Consider the following 17,015-nt stretch of genomic DNA (forward strand, 5'->3'; position numbering starts at 1 on the left):
TCACATCCATACATGACCACTGGAAAAACCATAGCCTTGACTAGACAGACCTTTGTTGGCAAAGTAATGTCTCTGCTTTTGAATATGCTGTCTAGGTTGGTCATAACTTTCCTTCCAAGGAGTAAGTGTCTTTTAATTTCATGGCTGCAGTCACCATCTGCAGTGATTCTGAAGCCCAGAAAAATAAAGTCTGACACTGTTTCCACTGTTTCCCCATCTATTACCCATGAAGTGATGGGATTGGATGCCATGATCTTAGTTTTCTGAATGTTGAGCTTTAAAGCCAACTTTTTCACCCTCCTCTTTCACTTTCATCAAGAGGCTTTTGAGTTCCTCTTCACTTTCTGCCATAAGGGTGGTGTCATCTGCATATCTGAGGTTATTGATATTTCTCCTGGCAATCTTGATTCTGGCTTGTGTTTCTTCCAGCCCAGTGTTTCTCATGATGTACTCTGCACAGAAGTTAAATAAGCAGGGTGACAATATACAGCCTTGACGAACTCCTTTTCCTATTTGGAACCAGTCTGTTGTTCCATGTCCATTCTAACTGTTGCTTCCTGACCTGCATACAGGTTTCTCAAGAGGCAGGTCAGGTGGTCTGGTATTCCCATCTCTTTCAGAATTTTCCACAGTTTATTGTGATCCACACAGTCAAAGGCATAGTCAATAAAGCAGAAATAGATGTTTTTCTGGAAACATCTGTTAGTTTAAAAGAAAAGGAAGGAAGAGACCCCTTTTACATGGATCAACCCGAATTGGCAGAGACAGAGACAGAAGCAGAGCGCTCTGGGCTGAGAGCGACGCAGACGTCCTGGAGTCGGCGCCAGAGAATGTTCCGACTGTGAAGAGGGTGAAGTTATGTATGTGAACCGGTCTCGATGGAAAATCTAAAACTGAACCGAACTTGAGAAGGTGATGTGTGTTCAACCCCCAGATACTGTCCCCCCAGCAAGGTTGCAGCGGTCCCCAGAGCGCTTGGAACCCAAGTGCCCGCAGAATTCACCACCGCTGCCCCTCTGCTCAGCGGCCGTGTCTTGCTCCTGGGGGTGGTGGCCCGCCTCTGAGCTCTAGAGGAGGTTCATGCTTATGTTTATGAGAGGGTCACAGGCAGGAGGGCCAGGGGTCTCCAAACAGAGGAAATCGGCTGCAAGTGTCTCTCCAAGTTCTGTGTTGCTTTGATGACACCTGGTTCCACCTGAACTTAACTTTTCTCACACCTTGAGCTAACCAACGTGTTTTTCTTAAGGAAGTGTTTTCCTTAAGCTATGTTAATGAAACGATGTGTTTGCTTTGAAATTTGCCTTTCTTCAAAAACGGTTCCACCAAAGACTAACTTTTGACTGATAATAGCTCAACAAACCAGTGTTCATATCAGTTGTTTTATGGCTGGGGGATGACTCCTATCTCAAAAATGCATTTTGTGGGAGGGGGGCCTGGGGAAACCCTGCCAGCCTTGAGCTGCCTCTCTTATCTGACTAAGAGCTTTCTAACACACATAAAACAGCGCGCTAAAACCCGCTCGGGGGCTCACTCCGTCCCCCCTCTGATGTCTGTGTCAGAAGCTTCCCCGTCCCTTTTTATACCTTAATAAAACTTGGCTACACAAAAGCTCTTGAGTGACCAAGCCTGGTCCCCGGTCCTGCGGCTACATCTTCCTTTTCTGAAATCGCGAATCCGACACCATTCCCGCGAGGTGTCATTTCCAGCCACTTGCATTTCTTCCGCGAGTCACTGGGTCGTTGCCCGCAGGGCTCCGGTGCGGAGCCTGGCTTCCACCGCCCGGCGCCAGCGTCCTGCTCTGGCCGCCTCGCCGGCGGGCACTCCCCCAAGCTCCTGCCCTTCATCCCGTGGCTAGAACCCACCTTGTTCCCAGGCCTACTTTCCTGAGATGCCCCCGGCCCTGGACGAGGCTGTGGCAGCGTTCGCTGGTTCGAGGATTTCCTTGGACCCCCTCAACTTGTTCTGGTGTGTTCCAGAATGCATTTGAGTGTCTTCGAGCCATTCTGTACAAGAAGAGACTTTTCAAAAAAGAGCTTTAGACTTTCACAGAATGCTAACAGTTATTCTTTGCAATGATGTGTAAAAATAGAAATCATTTCAGTTGTGAGACTTCTGGAAAAGATTTAATATTGGTAACATGGAATTCGGAGGGGCGAGTGAAGACTGAGGGCAGGAGGGCATGGCCACGGGGTGGATGTCTGCAGCCCTCCTGGCCGGTGGGCGCTGACGGGCGCCGCCTCTGCAGGCCGGGGTGTGAGAGGGCAGGCCGTCCTCGGGCAGAGCAGGGCACTGCCAGTTCCTTCCGGGAGCCCCTGGCGCCAGGCTGAAGGTGTCAGAGCAGGTCAGCCGCGCGGGGTCGCCCCTGCCTTGCGCCCAACAGCACAGGGCAGCGACCAGGGCCCTCAGTCCCCACCCCGAGGCTGCCTGCCCTCTGGCCTTCTGCAAAACCCAAATGTGGAAACGCTGAACACGCAAAGGCTGCTGCTGCTGCGAGTCAGGTACCCCCCGGCTGGAGGGCAGGCTGCTCAAGCTGCGGAATCGCTACAGAGCTGCTTGGCCTTCATAAAGTGGGCGAGAATTTCACCCTGAGGTCCTTCGTCCACAGGCTCAGACTGACTGCGCTGCAGCTCCCCTGAGACAAAGGGAAGGGTCCTTGGTGCCCCCGGCAGCTTCACATCCGCATCTCCCATCCTCCACAGAGCCCAGAAATGCTGGGCCCACTGTGACCGTGCTCAAGTCTCTACAGGGGTTAACATCTAGAAGCCGAAAGGCGGTTTCCCCAGTGGGTGGTCTGGTGGGAACAGCTCCCTCTGAAGGTGTTGCCAATGCACTCTTTGGACAGACCTTCCACCGTGAACCGCGTTTCACCGAGGTACTAGACGTCAGCTCCCTAAGGGCAGGCGCTGTGATGCCCTTGTTGGCATGTCAGCTCTTTTCTGGGTATGGTTTACACTGGCATTCGTGAATATGAAAATGAAGTCCATGAGTTCAAGTTGATCTTGTATGGGAGGAAAAACTTCTTTCTCTACCCGCTTATGTTCTGTCCATGAGACACTGCAAATCAAACTGACAAAGAGCCAGACTAACAGGAGGGGAAACCCAGAGTTTATTTCCACACGTAACACACTTAGACACAGGAGAGCTCAGTGATGAGTAACTCAAAGGGGTGGTTCAAACTGGGGTTTAAATGCCACGTTAATGCGTGAGGCCGTAGGGAAGGCACTCGTGGGAAAACAGATGACTTTGGGGGAAGATAAATAGTTTTCAGGAGAGCAGACAGGAGATAAAGTTGGGGATGATGTTTCCCTGCACAGGGGGGCGAGCAGTCTTCCCATCTCCTTCAAGGCCACGCATCTGCCCTGGGAAAGGAGCTGGGTGGGTTTTCTTCTCCCTTCTGCTCAGAAGGGAGATCCTGGTGGCCTCATTTCCCGGCAGTTGCTCTCTCAGTCAGATAAGAAGGTGACGGACAGGCCTGGCTCCTCCTCTGCAGACTCTCCGGTGTCCTGAGCGTCCGGCGGTCTCTCTGCTGACTGTCCTGGTACACCTCCGTCCCCTCCAGTCTCCGCCGCGATCCTAACCGACCCTGGGCCTGGCGGGCCTGCTGACTCACCTCTGTGGAGGCCACCCCGCCTCACAGTTACTCATCCCGCAGAGTGCTTTAAGCAGTGGTTCTCAAAGTGGGGTTCCTGGAAACGTGCCAGAAGCCTGTGTTCTCAGGCCCCACCCAGACCTGCTTGAGCAAACTCCGAGGGAGAGGCCCGCAAAGCTGGGTGCTCACAACTCTCCAGAAAATTCCAACTGGTGTTAGAGTTTGCGAACCACCAACAGAAGGCGGGGAAAAGGCCTGGTGCCTGAGGCCAAGAAAATATTCTTTATTTTTAAGAGTAAAATAATCATAACACCAACACCAAAAGTAGTTATAAGTTTTGCAAAGAGTCGGTCACGACGGAGCGACCAACGCTTTTACTTTACACTTTCACCTCCATGGACACAGGACACTTGTATTACGTTTTCTACGATTACAGAGTCGTAAAATATCTCCAGGACAATGAAAGGCGTAAGTAACCGATGGGTAAGCTAGTGCACACAGCATACCCTTAGTCTCTTTTTTACTCATGTAGAAATTCTGTACTGTATTTCCTGACAGCTTGTTGTTGTGGTTTACGTCGCTAAGTTGTGTCCTGTTCTTTCGAGACCCCGTGGACTGCAGCCTGAAAGGTTCCTCTGTCCATGGGATTCCCCAGGCAAGAATACTGGGGTGGCTTGTCATTTCCTTCTCCAGGGGATCTTTCTGACCCAGGGACTGTACCTGCGTCTCCTGCATTGGTAGGTGGATACTTTACTGCTGAGCCACCAGAGAAGCCCCTTTCTGACAGCTGGGATCTCACAAATTTAGAAAGATGGATACAGAACAGATTATAAGGGGGGAAGCTTAGAAAGAACTGATATGTCCATCAGCAAGAAACTGTTGATTGAAGGCAGTCCCTTGATCACAGATGACGGCACAGTAATGCCCGTGTTCCTTCCAGGGCGGGCAGGGCGGGCTCCACCACCTAAGCACCCTTTGAGTTCAGTCCGCGTGTGTATCTCTCTCCAAGACCCTGTATTCACAATTTGGAAACACAAAAATCTCTACAAAGCACATTTTCCCCCGACAGGTAATTGGGTGTGAAACCTGATGTACACTGACCTGAGGCCGTTTATAATTGTCAGTGTGAATATTCATCCATTTTATGGCCGGGAATTCCAGAATGTGGCAACTGAAAACACACACACACACGTTTTGAGTTTGGTTTTGTTGAGGGACCTTACTGAGGACTATAGCCGGGAAATCGTCCTCTCCGATGGCTCTGGGGAACTGCTCCAAAGAGGCCAGGGAGGAGCCAGGAGTTCTGGTGGAAAACAAAGTTGAACATCAAAACATTACTGCTGGTCACATAAACCAGCCACTCAGGTTGGTGGCTTTAGTGCTCTGCTGTGTGTGGGGAGATGCAAGAGTCTGGGTCATTCAAATTAACCCTACACGTGTGTCTCGGCTGCGGAGGGCCTGCGAGCTGTTTCTCTACATCCTGAATTCGGCATGCACTGTCTGCGGATGGGGTCGGGGGGCTGCAGTGGTTGATGTCTGGATGGTGAGTCACATGCTTCTGTCCACAGATACGAGGGACTATGCAGTCCTCGCACTGATTTACCCCTCCAAGTCAGGGAGAATTCAGAAGTCCAAAGCATGTTTGGCCCCAGGAGTTTTTCAGAAGGGCTTGCCGACCCACCTGTGTGCATCACGAGTAACAGATGTGGCACTTGAGGCTCTGAGAGGCTGGAAGCGACCTGCCCAGAGCACTCCGTCTGCACGGGTCTGGCTGGATGCTGGGCTCTGAGAGGCTGGAAGGACCTGCCCAGAGCACTCTGTCTGCACGGGTCTGGCTGGATGCTGGGCTCTGAGAGGCTGGAAGCGACCTGCCCAGAGCACTCCGTCTGCACGGGTCTGGCTGGATGCTGGGCTCTGAGAGGCTGGAAGCGACCTGCCCAGAGCACTCCGTCTGCATGGGTCTGGCTGGATGCTGGCTTCACAAGACGTGGCACTGGACTGAACAGTGTCCCTGGTTTTCATGTCCACCCAGGGCCTCAGGATGGGACCTGATATGGAGAAGCGTCTCTGCAGGCGTCCTGAGTGAAGGTGAGGTCTTACGGGATGTGGGCGGGGACCCCAAGCCCAGTGACTAGTGTTGGGAGTGAAAATGGAGAAAACGATCATCTCCATTCGTATCACATCGGGCCTTCTCATTACTGCACTGTGCAACACTGTTGGTCAGTCAGTCGTGTCCGACTCTCTGCGACCACATGGACTAGCCCACCAGGCTCCTCTGTCCGTGGCATTCTCCAGGCAAGAATCCTGGAGTGGCTGCCGTGCCCTCCTCCACCAGGCTCCTCTGCCCACGGAGTTCTCCAGGCACGGACACTGGAGTGGCTGCCGTGCCCTCCTCCACGCACTCGCTGCTGCTGCTGCTGCTAAGTCGTGTCAGTCGTGTCCGACTCTGTGCGACCCCATAGACAGCAGCCCACCAGGCTCCCCCGTCCCTGGGATTCTCCAGGCAAGAACACTGGAGTGGGTTGCCATTTCCTTCTCCAGTGCATGAAACTGAAAAGTGAAAGTGAAGTCGCTCTCTCCAAATGTGAGGGGGCAGCTGCACTCACCAAGCTACCCGGGGAGCCCAGCTGGGGTCCTGTAGTTTAGCTCAGCTCTGACATGAGGATCTACCTCGGCCCCTCCCAGAAGCCAGCCCCAAGCCCAGGCCATCACCTGTGCCTCTGCCCAGCCTGCTCCACAGCAGAGCCCAGGACCCCCTCCTCTAGCCCAGCCCCTTCCAGAGCAGCTCGCAGGACGCTGGGCAGCAGTTCATTCACTGGATGGCCTGCCTCCCATGAAGGATGCAGGTCAGGGCCAGCCAGTGGGGAGAGACCCCCAGGCCAGGTTTTGGGGGCACTGAACCTCCTTTCCTCCCGGGGTGTCCCACCCTCCCAGAGCCCCACGTGGCCACCAAACGGGAAGCTCTCGGAATCCCTTCAGGTGGTGGCTTTCATGTATGTATAGCTTTGCGCTACGGGTGTGCTGGATTAAATGAGCGCCTGCTGGAGATGAAACTGGTGTCATTTCAGGGTGCTCAGAAGAGCTCCCGTACCACAGTCCTTTATGTCTTGATGTAGAAAAGAATTCAGCAAGAGAGAAAGTGATTTATTAGAAAAGGACGCTAGTGAGGCTCACAAGCAGGTTGGTGAGGGGGTGTGGTGCCCCGAGAACTACTGGGCTCCAGCTTTATAATCAAAGAACTGGGCAGGGAGAGACCTTCTCTGTCTTTCCTGAGTGGATGGCATGCTCCCATCATCAGTTCCTCCTCCAGGTTGAGCAGGGGAGTTTTCTGGGCCCTGCATGGTCAAGCTAGGCCCACAAATCATTGCTCTTCCCATGCGCAGAGGACATGTCCTAGGGATCATTAACTTCCTGAGCTCCCTGGGCAGCGGCGGGTCTCTTGCCTCACTGTTTCACTGTCTGGGGGCAGGTCTCGTGTTCACGTTGCCTGGTTTTGTTGCTAAGCTAGCCTGCTTGGTTTTGTGGTTAAGCAAACCTGCTTTCTCGAGTGATCATTAACTCATAGGGTCTGCCATATTTTCCTGCTTACAGTCCCCTAGTGGGATGAGCTGTTTAGTCACCTGCTGTTCCCCTTTGCTCTGTTGATATCAGAGATGAGCTCACGCTCCAGCCCGTCCCCTGCCCAGAGGTCACCAGGGTGGGGCTGACAGTCCAACTCCTAATCATGGGGTTGGTTTCCCTGGCGATGCTCCTCAGGGGGTTCACAAACGTCACCCCATTCACAGGAGCCCAGGTGTGGTTGAAAGGGGCTTCTTATGAATCTCGAATTGTGGCTCAGGAATCCCCGGGTCTTAGCGGTCTGTGCCGATAGAGGAAGACTGTGCATACATTTGTGTTAAGTCCCCACTTGTCACTGGTGCCGGCTGACCAGCAGGGTTGATGTCCCTCTGCCATTTCTAAGCTTGGTCCTAACTTTCCTTTCGGCCGCACAGCATGTAGGCTATCGGCTCCTTGACCGAATTGAGCCCTCGTTCCGGCATTGAAGGCGTGGACTCTTAACCGCTGCCCCGCCAGGGAGGCCCCGATCCTAACTTTCTTGGGATTCCAGAGTACTTCCTGCTGTGTTCATCAGGACGAGCGCGCAGAAAGGAGAGACTGGTGCCGGCCCAGGATGCGGCCCGAGGGGGATGCAGCGGGGAGTCCAGGCCGGGGCAGGCCGGGGGACAGGGCAGGCGGGAGTCCAGGCCCTGCTCCAGGAGGCCTGGGGCATCTTAAAGAAAGCGCTGGAAGTCTGCCCCCTTACCCTTCACCTCGCCCCATTGGCCAGAGCTGAACTGGGGTGCTGTCTTCATTCTCAGTTCAGTTCAGTCCAGTCGCTCAGTTGTGTCCGAGTCTTTGCGATCCCATGGACCGCAGCACGCCAGGCCTCCCTGTCCATCACCAACTCCTGGAGTTTACCCAAACCCATGTCCATTGAGTCGGTGATGCCATCCAACCTTCTAATCCTCTGTCATCCCCTTCTCCTCCTGCCCTCAATCTTTCCCAGCATCAGGGTCTCTTCAAATGAGTAGTATAATTAAAACAAATTTCCCCTCACTCCAAAACCTTCTCTGATCTTAACAGACATAAGAAGTTACATTTATTTTACTTTGTTGTATTCAGCGTACAGTTCTAAATGGCCAAGAACCTAGCGCTGAGGCTTAATTCTAGAGATCAAAGTGGGGAAAGTATAGGCAGGCAGGGCAGTTTCTACCAGATCCTTCCTGGAATCATCTGCTGACCCAGCAGGACTGAGGCTTCCACGCCAAAGCCCTGAGTTCCCTAAGGACCAGGAACCGCCCCCTGCCTCCCCATCACCCCGGAGCACTGAGTTCCCTAAAGACCAGGAAACATGCCCCCCTGCCCCCCCATCACCCCAGAGCGCTGAGTTCCCTAAGGACCAGGAACCGCCCCCTGCCCCCCCATCACCCCAGAGCCCTGAGTTCCCTAACGACCAGGAACCACCCCCTGCCCCTCATCACCCCAGAGCCTTGAGTTCCCTAAGGACCAGGAACCACCCCCCCGTCAGGACAGGGGGCCCACCAGCTGGCGGAGGACCTCGGCTCTCCCGGGGTGGCTGGATCGTGGCCGTGCCCCACAGGGACGCTGGCCAACAGCCCCCTCCAGATTCAGCTGCAGCTCTGAGAGGATTTAAATCCCATCCAGTTGGATCTGGTTCCTCTGCCTCTATCGTTCTGACCCACAAATCCTGCTAATACCATGACTTTTTGCCAAGTGATGAGGGGCTAGAAAGAAGAGGGGCGTCCAGCTGCTGTAAGGGCACTGAGAGCCACGTGGGTGCAGACAGAAAGGAAAGGAATGTGGGCCACAGCCAGCGGGCGCCAGGCAACCGGAGAGCTGGGTGCGGACATGGGCTTGCTCGCCTGTCAGGTCAGGTAAGCGAGGCTTCCGTCACCTGATGCCCGGAGAAAGGGGCCTGGAGCTGGGCAGTGAGCCGCCTGCTCGCCCGGGAAACCACCGCGGGGGCAGACCATGCAGCCGTCCTGGTTTTCCAGCTTCATAACTGCTTTCACTCTGGATAAAAAGGTGCAGTTAAGACAGACAAGAGCCCGCCTTACTTTCAGCCCTTGCCTGTGGCTGTCCCAAGTTGTCCCTGTCATCTGTTGAGCAGTGTGAGGTTTCCTGGGGTCGTCCTGGTGATGGCCGTGGGTCTGAGAGCCGCACAGTGTCTACGTGAGGGTGGCTGGCGGGCTCCCAGGCCTTCCTTCTTTCTGGAAAACACAGGCCTGCGTCGATGGCTAACGCCACTGATGCTCAGCGGGTGTGTAAGATGTTGTCAGGCGTGCAGACGTGCCCCTGGTGGGGTCCCTTTGCTGGGCCTTTGGGGCCTAGCTCTCAGAGCCCTGGGGGCTCCTGCAATGCCAGCCCGAGAAGCTTCATCTCTAAACACCTCTGAGTGGCTGGTGGTCTGCCTGCATCCTCTCCTCCCCGCCCCGGAGCACAGGGAGGCCTCTCCTTCCCGGAGGGTGACCGCTGGCCTAGCCGGCTGCTGAGCCAGTGTCCCCTGAGTCCATCAGAGAGTGAACCGGACACAGAACAGGAGCCAGCCAGGGACTGGGTGCTGGGGCACGTCTGTGTGGCCCTCTTCCGCATGCACAGCACAGGGGACTGCTAGGGGGCAGGGTCACGGGAAAGCAGCCCGCCCCCCAGCTCCTGCATTCCTCAGAGGGGCTCAGCCCCCTGAGCCTGACGCCCCCACGGCTGGCAGGACTGTGAGCCTGGGGCCCGCACCCAGGGAGCTCCCCCACTCCGGTCGGGAGGCTGCCTTCCGGCTACAGAATCGCCCCCGGCCCCCTAGGTTGCTCTTTGGGCCCTGGGCTGGCCGTCAGCATCCTTCCGGCTGGAACGAGCCCTCTGGGCCAAGGTTCTCCTAGACCACCATCTCCAGCCTCTGGGTGCAGGAAGATGTCAGCACGCATTCACCCATCTAGTCCATAAACGTTTGCGGAGAACTACTCCGTGCTTCAGACCTGGAAGGCACTGGGGGTTGGGCACGGGGCTGTGGGTGCTGGCTGGAGGGGTAGCCAGCACTGGGAGGGTTTGGGCCACAGCGATTCTGATGGACGTCCCCAGCGAGGAGAGGCCTGGCAGGGTCTACTTCCAAAGGGCCTGATTTCTAGGGCACAGGGTACAGAAGACACAGGTGCTGGGCGCAGCTGCAGAGAGCGGTCCCCTCGAAGCCAGGGGACTCGGGAACAAGAGGGAGCAGGCCTTCTGTCCAAGCTGGGGAGCAGACCCTAGGTGACCCCCGCGTGGGCACCGGCCCTGGGACGCCCCTCCTCCCCCACGTCCGCTCCACTCCACACCAGGCCTCCCTAGGACAGGCTGGGAGTATCTTCCTCCTCCTCGACGTCAGAACAAAGTGAAGATGCTGTGGACACAGCTGGGGATTCTGTTGGGGAGAAAAATCTTTCCTTGCTCTTCTAGATTCTTTGGCCAGTCTAACAGTTAAACTGACATAAGACAGATTAACAGGAGAAAAGCAACTTCCATCCCTGCGGGGCTCCCACAAAAGCTGAACTGACTCTAGATACATGCGTGCTCAGTCGTGTCTGACTCTTGGACTCGTGCAACCCCATGGACTGTAGCCCTCCAGGCTCCTCTGTCCTGGGGAATCTCCTGGAAAGAATACTGGTGTAGGCTGCCACGCCCTCCTCCCGGGGATCTTCCCGACCCAGGGATTGAACCTCTGACTCTGATTCTTCTTACTCTTCACCCACAGCATTGACAGGTGGGTTCTTTACCACTAGCGCCCCCTGGGAAGCCCAGGGTGACTCTGGCCCCCTTCAGTTACACATTAGATCATGGTCTTGCATGAATGTCTCTTTTCTTACGAGTGATGACGGTTACATGAGGCCACATAGGAAGCTTTCCTTATGAGATCATATGTGCTAAGACAGCTCAAGGCAAAACGTCAGGAGGCCTGTAACCTGCGTTCAGATGGCTCAGCAAAAACTGGAAAAGGAAAAAAGAGACTGAGCTGTGAGGATGCGGCAGCAGTTGGCGAATGGAGGTGAAGATACCTGTTCATTCGACTGGTTTTTCAATTTTCCTGGAGTTCTGAGAAATTAAGAACTCAGAGTAGAGGGGCAGGGTCTGTGTTGAAGGGACAGTCCGTTAGGGCTGGGGGGTCAGGGGGCTGCCCTGGCTTGTCTGCCTGAACTGTGGCAGACCTGGGAGCCCTGGCTCCATCTCGGGGGGTGGTCCATTTGCTGGTGGCTACGTGCCGGGGAAGCCCTGTCCTGTGACCATAGGTTCCATTTCAACCCCAGGCAGCCCTTTCCAGGTTCCTCTGGGTTTCAGAACAGGAGGGTGTGTGAGGGAGGCTCAGGAGGGGGGACATGGGTCTACCTACGGCTGATTCATGTGGATGTTTGGCAGAAACCAACACAATCCTGCAAAGCAATTATCCTTCAATTAAAAGTAAATGATTTTTTAAAAAAGTCAAATATGTCAAGAGCTAAAGTAAAAAAGTAGCGGGGGGGTGGTGAGGGGAATATGCCAGCTTACTGGGAACGGGACACGGTCATCCTGCAGGGATGCTGCTGGAGAGGAGAGGCCATCCGTTGGAGAAGCTTTCAAAGAGTAAGCGAGGACCCATGTGGCTTCAGTTACAGAACCCACGCTCCTTCTCTCCTCTTGTCCTTCTCAGAGTGTAGGAAGCGCCCTGACGGGCGGCGGATCTGCGGGACCGGCAGGTTCCCACTTCCTCCTCTTCTCAGCTGGGCGCTCTGTGTCCAGGCAGTGGGTCTGAGCTCTAAGGGAGGGCACCAAGCTGCTCTCACTCCTTTGCGGAGCAAGTGGCTGTCCGCTGGAGGAGGCCTCGCCTCCAGGAGTTCTTTCCTGTTCCCAGGCCCCCCGAGGCTGCCTCGGGCACCCCTCTGCCTCGTCTCTGAGCCTCAGTTTCCTCCTCTGGAGATCCGAGGGTCCTGGTTCTGGGCAGAGCAGCTGTGGAGAGGAAAGGGGAAGGGCGAGCAGGGGCTTTGCCTGCTGTGAGCACTGGTGTGAAGCCAGCTGCCCAAGCGCATCTGGTTTGTTGCTTCAGATTTCCTCCAGGCGAGTCTTCCAAAGTGGTGATGGCAACCCACCCAGCGGCCAGAACTCGGAGCACTTCCTTGGTGATGGAGGTAGTCCTCAAGCTTAGCCAGGCACTCAGTCCGAACCCTGAGATTCTCCATGAACCAAAGTCAGAGGCCGCTTTCCAGAAGCAGTGGGGGAATGAACTCTGGGCACACCCTGGCACCTGGCTGGCCTGCGGGTCATCCGCTCTGCATTTCTTGGCTCACATGGGAAATAATAAATGTTCTGTATGTGTTGGTTAAATAAAGAAGAGGCCACGTGACTGAGAGGAAAAGGGACCCGACAGGCTGCATACACTGGGCCGTGGGACCCCCGCCCCGGTCCTGTCACCCAGAGTTCAACTCTCCCAGGCGCCCGATCCTCCTCCAGAGGAACCTCATCACGTGGACTCCTCCCAGATAGCCTGATAGTATTGGTTTGCAGTCTGAGTGCCTCCAGGATCACGGTCTGGGTACCCTGCAGGAGCCCAGTCCCCTGGGGAAAGCTCTAATGGCTTTGTTTCAGGCTCACCGCCTGCTGCCCAAGTCCAGTCCATGCTGCCCAGGGGCTGGCAGGGATTGGCGAGTGGCTGGTGGTGACTGTTCCGGAGCGAGTGTTGAAGTCTAGTGAGAGGGATGGGGGGTGGGGCTGAGCCTCGGACAAAGCCTGTGCTCGCATATGACCCGCCTGAGAGCTCCACCTCGGGCTTCCCTCCCATCTCTTCACTGTGATAACACACACTCAGCATGAACTTCACCGTGTGGACCGTCTCTAAGGCTGGAGGGACACACTCAACCACCATCATCTCCATCACTCACCTTGTAAAACTGACACTCTGTCCCCAGTAAACGCTGACTACCCCCCAACCAGCTCTTGGCCCCCCTCATCTACTTTCTATGAATTTAATGACCTTAGGGACCTCATGGGCTTCCCTAGTGGTGGTTCAGTGGTAAAAAAAAAATCCACCCGCAGTGCAGGAGACTCAAGAGATGTGGGTTCGATCCCTGGGTTGGGAAGACCCCTTGGAGGAGGGCATGGCACCCCGCTTCAGTGTTCTTGCCTGGAGAATCCCGTGGACAGAGGAGCCTGGCGGGCTACAGTCCATGGGGTCACACAGAGTCTGACACGACTGAAGCAACTGAGCACGCACACACAGGGACCTCAGTAGATGGAGTCTTAACGGCGTTTATTCTTTGGGGACTGGCTCATCTGCTCAAGGTCCATCCCTGTTGGGGCAGGGGGCAGGCTGTCCTTCCTGTTTAAGGCTGAGTCGCATGCCGTTGCGTGGGTGGACCACATTCTGTTTATCCATCATCCATGAAGGGACACTGGGCTGCTCTACCTCTGAGCTAGTGTGAATAATGCTGATGAACATGGTGTGCAAATGCCTCCTTGAGACCCTGCTTCCATTCTTTCATTTGTCTGCTCAGGAGTTAGAACTGCTGGGTCACATGCTAGTCCTATTTTTAATTTAAATTATTTTATTTTATTTTATGGGCCCCACCGTGCGTGTATGTGGCATCTTGGTTCCCCAACCAGGGATTGAACGTGTGTCTCCTGCAATGGAAGCAGGGAGTCTTAACTGCAGGACTGCCAGGAAAATGCTTCTATTTTTAATTTTTTGAGGAACTAGAATACCACTTTCCCCAGCAGCTGCTCAGCCATCCCAGTGGGTGTGAGGTCATAAACAGCGAACAAGGGATTTTTGTCCCAGCATTGGACTCCTCTGACTCTGGCTTGTCTTTTCACTTTCCTAATTGTGCTTTTTTTAAAAAAAAAATTAATTTATTTTTTATTGAAGGATAATTGCTTTACAGAATTTTGCTGTTTTCTGTTAAACCTCAACATGAATCAGCCATAGGTATTCATATATCCCCTCCCTTTTGAACCTCCCTCCCATCTCCCACCCCATCCCACCCCTCTAGGTTGATATAGAGCCCCTGTTTGAGTTTCCTGAGCCATACGGCAAATTCCAGTTGGCTATCTATGTTACATACGGTAGTGTGAGTTTCCACGTTACTCTCTCCATGCAGCTCACCCTCTCGTCCCCTCTCCCCAGGTCCATAAGTCTCTTCTCTATTTCTGTTTCTCCATTGCTGCCCTGCAAATAAAGTCTTCAGTACCATTTTCTAGATTCTGTATATGTGCATTAGAATATCATATTTATCTTTTTCTTTCTGACTTCATTCTGAATAATAGGTTCTAGGTTCATCCATCTCATTAAAGCTGACTCAAATGTGTTCCTTTTTATGGCTGAGTAAGAGGAACTAAAAAGCCTCTTGATGAAAGTGAAAGAGGAGAGTGAAAAAGTTGGCTTAAAGCTCAACATTCAGAAAACGAAGATTATGGCATTTGGTCCCATCACTTCGTGGGAAATAGATGGGGAAACAATGGAAACAGTGTCAGACTTTATTTTTCTGGGCTCCAAAATCACTGCAGATGGTGACTGCAGCCATGAAATTAAAAGATGCTTACTCCTTGGAAGGAAAGTTATGACCAACCTAGACAGCATATTCAAAAGCAGAGACATTACTTTGCCAACAAAGGTCTGTCTAGTCAAGGCTATGGTTTTTCCAGTGGTCATGTATGGATGTGAGAGTTGGACTATAAGGAAAGCTGAGCGCCGAAGAATTGATGCTTTTGAACTGTGGTGTTGGAGAATACTCTTGAGAGTCCCTTGGACTGCAAGGAGATCCAACCAGTCCATTCTAAAGGAGATCAGTCCTGGGTGTTCTTTGGAAGGAATGATGCTAAAGCTGAAACTCCAGTACTTTGGCCACCTCATGCAAAGAATTGACTTATTGGAAAAGACTGGTGCTGGGAGGGACTGGGGGCAGGAGGAGAAGGGGACGACAGAGGATGAGATGGCTGGATGGCATCACCGACTCAATGGATGTGAGTTTGAGTGAACTCCAGGAGTTGGTGATGGACAGGGAGGCCTGGTGTGCTGCGATTCATGGGGTCGCAAAGAGTCGGACACGACTGAGCGACTGAACTGAACTGAATATTCCATTGTGCACATGTACCACCACTTCTTTATCCATTCATCTGTTGATGGACATCTAGATGCTTCCATGTCCTAGCTGTTGTAAATAGTGACGCAATGAACAGTGGGATACATGTGTCTCTTTCAATTTTGGTTTCCTCAGTACTCTTGCCTGGAAAATCCCATGGACAGAGGAGCCTGGTAGGCTGCAGTCCATGCGGTCGCAAAGAGTCAGACATGACTGAGCGACTTCCCTTTCACTTTTCACTTTCACTCATTGGAGGGGGAAATGGCAACCCACTCCAGTGTTCTTGCCTGGAGAATCCCATGGACGGGGGAGCCTGGTGGGCTGCTGTCTATGGGGTCACACAGAGTCGGACACGATTGAAATGACTTAGCAGCAGGGTATATGCCTAGGAGTGGGATTGCAGGGTCATATGGTGGTTTTATTCCTAGTTTTTTAAGGAATCTCCATACCATCTTCCATAGTGGCTGTATCAATTTACATTCCCATCCACAGTGCAAGAGTGTTCCCTTTTCTCCACACCCTCTCCAGCATTTATTGTTTATAGACTTTTTGATGATGGCCATCCTGACCAGTGTGAGGTGATATCTCATTGTAGTTTTGATTGCATTTCTCTAATAATGAGTGATGTTGGGCATCTTTTCATGTGTTTGTTAGCCGTCTGTGTGTCTTCTAAAAATAGTGGTTCGACGCCACCAGGTAAGTGGCAATGCCTCAGCCATATGCATGCTGTCAGGCCCGAGAGCCCCTTCCATCCTTGTCAAGGAGAGTGCTAGCCTTCTCTCCTTTCATACAAGGCTATGTTTTTTGATGAACAAAAGTTTTTGCTTTTAATGAATCCAGTTTTTCATTTTTTCTTTTATAGTAAATGGTTTTTGTGCCTGTACAAATATTTTCACCTGTGTTTTCTGCTAGAAGTTTTATAGTTTTAGATCGACATTTGGGCCTATGATATCCTTTTGAAAATTAATGTATTTTTGGCTGAACTGAGTCTCCATTGCTGTGCAAGCTTCCTCTAGTTGCAGAGAGCAGACTACCCTCTAGCTTTTTCATCACTTAAATTACACTAATCGTCATTTGTCCCTGCCATGATACTGGCCAGCCAGTTGGGCATCAAGGAAAAGCCACTGTTTTTTCTTTATCTTTTTTAAAAAACTGAAGCGCAGTTACCTTACAGTGTTTCAGGCGCACAGCAAGTGATTTGGTTACACACATACATACAGGTATGAACTATATTCCTTTTAACAGTTATTTTCCATTGTAGTTCATTACAAGACACTGAATGTGTCTCTTTGGGAACAACAGGGAACTAGTGGCCAGTGGCGCTAGTGGTAAAGAGCCCGCCTGCCAGTGCAGAGAAGCAAGAGATGCGGGTTTGATCCCGGGTCGGGAAGATCCCCTGGAGGAGGGCACGGCGACCCACTCCAGTGTTCTGCCTGGAGAATCCCATGGACAGAGGAGCCTGGAGGGCTGCAGTCTGTGGGGTCACAAAGAGTCGGACAGTCCTAGGAACTGGATTGCTGGATCATATGGTGCTTCTGTTGTGTGTGTGTGTGTGTGTGGGCTGGGGGGCATATGGGATCTTAGTTCCCTTGCCAGGGATTGAACTCCCTGCAGTGGAAGCATGGAGTTTTAACCACTGGACCACCAGACAAGTCCGTATTTTTAATTTTTTAAGGACCCTCCATACTGTTCTCCATTGTGGCTGCAGCAATTTACACTCCCTCTGTCAGTGTAGGAGTGTAAATTTCCCCACACCCGCTCCAGCCCTTGTTGTAGACTTTTTGAGCATTCTG

At 53.0% G+C, this 17,015-nt stretch overlaps 1 non-coding gene across 1 annotated transcript; it reads right to left on the reverse strand.

The window, feature by feature from the left end:
* Window positions 1-15,892: 15,892 nt before the first annotated feature.
* On the reverse strand, window positions 15,893-16,018 carry LOC129659745 (U6atac minor spliceosomal RNA). Its single transcript, XR_008718220.1, has one exon. It is a non-coding gene; the product is annotated as a U6atac minor spliceosomal RNA (small nuclear RNA).
* Window positions 16,019-17,015: the final 997 nt, after the last annotated feature.

Source organism: Bubalus kerabau, chromosome 8 (assembly GCF_029407905.1).
Source record: "Bubalus kerabau isolate K-KA32 ecotype Philippines breed swamp buffalo chromosome 8, PCC_UOA_SB_1v2, whole genome shotgun sequence".
NCBI lineage: Eukaryota > Metazoa > Chordata > Mammalia > Artiodactyla > Bovidae > Bubalus > Bubalus kerabau.